We start from the raw sequence: 2,657 nt of genomic DNA, 5'->3' as shown, positions 1-2,657 counted from the left end.
TGTGGTAGATGGAATATATTTATAGACTTGCCTCTGATGGATCTTGCAAGGTGTAGGAAGCATCTGTTTCCTTTGCAACTCTAGAAACAAGTATCCCAATTCCTTGACCCCTACTGTGTAAAACCTGGTAAGAATATTATATCCATTACGCTAACAAAGTTGATCACTTAACAAACATATGGAAGCCAAAAAAATGAAATATACAATAACAATATGCTTTCAACTATAACTAACAAAAACAAACCAACTAGTTGACAGCATTTATTACCTTAAAAGCATCCTCATCTGTTCGATCATCACCAATATAGATTGGAAATACATCACTCGAATTTTCGTATCCTAGAAATACGCAAACAATATTATATTGAATCAGAACAGCCATGTGTCTTGTACAGCCTAATTATTTTGCATGAACTTATATATACTGACCTAGTGATTCTAACAAATATTCAAGAGCCTTTCCCTTGTCCCATTTGATGGTTGGACGAATCTCTAGCACTTTTCTGCCTTGGGTTAGCTTAAGTTGTGGGTACTCAGTGAGCACCGATCTAACTTTCTCCGCCAGGGATGCCCAGCTCTGAAGAAAAAGAAAAGGAAGGGGTAAAAATGGTTAGATAAAATGAGGTTACCCAAATGTGTTTTGGCGTGTGCGTGTGGCTTTGGTGATTCTATTGATTCAACAATTGTATAGTAAATTGACCTGTACCTTTTCGTCAACACAACGAAAGTGAACGGACAAGCAAAACTTGTTGTTCTCGACCTTAGCCCCTGGGACAGACTTTGTTTTCTCTAACAACACCTTGTACACCTGAAATTATTTTTTATAACGTACGACGCAGTTACCATCTTATGCGCTGTTACGCGTTAATCAGGGGCAAAATAGAGCCTTGCATTTCAAAGTAAAAACAACCTCATTGATCATGGGCAGGAATTGACTTGCGGGTTGGAACAGTACTGCTTTATTATTACCCTGAAACAAAGCAACAAATTTCAACGTTAAGCTACGCTAAAGATAGAATCTTCAGCACGCTTATAAGTTTCAAAAAGTCTCTCTCACTTGCTTTGGACTTCGGCTTTTTGTTGGCCCCTTGATGTCCATGCCATGGCTCCCGGCATAGTAAAGTTCTGCCAGTTTCACAAAGTTATACACCTGAAAAAGAAAATCAGAAAGAAACAACCTTATTAAACATCTAGAGGTTATTCTTGTATTTATTTTGCTTTGAAGAAAATGTACCTTGTCCCTGCACCTTCCGGTCACGATTGCTGTGGGAAAATGTCTTGCGATTTCCTTCAGCGTCGCTCTCATCTAATATGAAAAAACAAAGACGCAAATTAGTCACCCACACAAGTGTACCAGAATGAATGAGACAAGAGGGAACAAAAGAAAAACCTTTCGGCTCATGAAGGCTTTGTCCGGATCAGTAACGATAGGGGAGAGTGTTCCATCGTAGTCAAGAAAAACTACAACCTGCTTGCCTTTGGAATTATATGTTATTTGCTCGAAGGTATTCAGAGCTGAAGGGTGATAAAGCTGCAAAGAGTTGGGAAATAGAAGCAGAGTCAGGTCAGGTGAGCAGTACAACGACTCATCATAATCATAAACCACATGTTCGTATCATCATATGATATGTTGTGCTTACAATCCAATATCTTTTTTCTCAGCTTTCTGATTTGGCACGAGTTGGGGAAGAGGCTCTCATTGAATCAACCCAAGCACCAACTTTACCTCCTTCCAACCTTTTCACAAGATTCTTCCAAAACCCGATAAGCAGACACATGGATCGTGGAACTGTTACACTTGCTAGTACGGTTGAGCTTGAAATGGACGCTGTCACGGCAAGCAACGTGTTAACAACCTCGTGAATCACCACATTTTAGTTGGTCATCATGTTCTCTAAAGTTCAAACACTTTAGATTATGGATAGAGAAGTTTGAAATGCAAAAGGGAAATAGGAAGCAGAGAAGAGAAGGAGATTGTGGTACTTGGCTTGTTATTGTGCTGAACAAGGGGCTTTTATAGAATGAAAAAGTTGACCGGGGGGTCACGAACCAGCCAGGTGTCGACGGCACAAACTAACCAAACAAACCACTTCATTCTCCACCAACTTCTTGTACTTTTATTGTACTTATGAAAGGAAAATGACATTTTAACATCTTTTTTTTACACTATTTTGACACTGTGGATAATATTTTTCATAAATATTATCCACAGCTATCTTCCTCTTTTATTTTCCTTTTTGGAATAAAAAACTGCACGGAACTTTCTTCGAAACTATAGTGTAGTTTCGTTACCGCCTATCTGAATGCACGTAATGAACCTTCGCTGAAACTACATACCACCTATCCGCGTTCTACTATTCTATCCACTCTTTAATAAAATTTGTTGTTTGATACATTTATAAAGTCTTGAACAACTATTAATATTTAGTTTCCAATTTAAAATGTATATATGACAATGTATGTTGAAAATTTAAAGATAGAACAATAAATTTAAAATGTATATATGACAATATATGACAAATGTTTGAATGTTTGACCAACACATAAGCACACACTAGTACAAACTTTTAACATAGTGAAATCCAAGTGACAAGAATCATTCATGTATATATATATATATATATATATATATATATATATATATATATATATATATA

General features: G+C 36.8%; 1 pseudogene; it reads right to left on the bottom strand.

Moving 5' to 3' along the window:
* On the bottom strand, positions 1–2,051 carry LOC106758900 (annotated as a pseudogene).
* Positions 2,052–2,657: the final 606 nt, after the last annotated feature.

This window comes from Vigna radiata, chromosome 4, assembly GCF_000741045.1.
Source record: "Vigna radiata var. radiata cultivar VC1973A chromosome 4, Vradiata_ver6, whole genome shotgun sequence".
NCBI lineage: Eukaryota > Viridiplantae > Streptophyta > Magnoliopsida > Fabales > Fabaceae > Vigna > Vigna radiata.
Note: the sequence above shows the minus strand (reverse complement) of the source record. Positions and strands in the feature narration are given on the sequence as shown.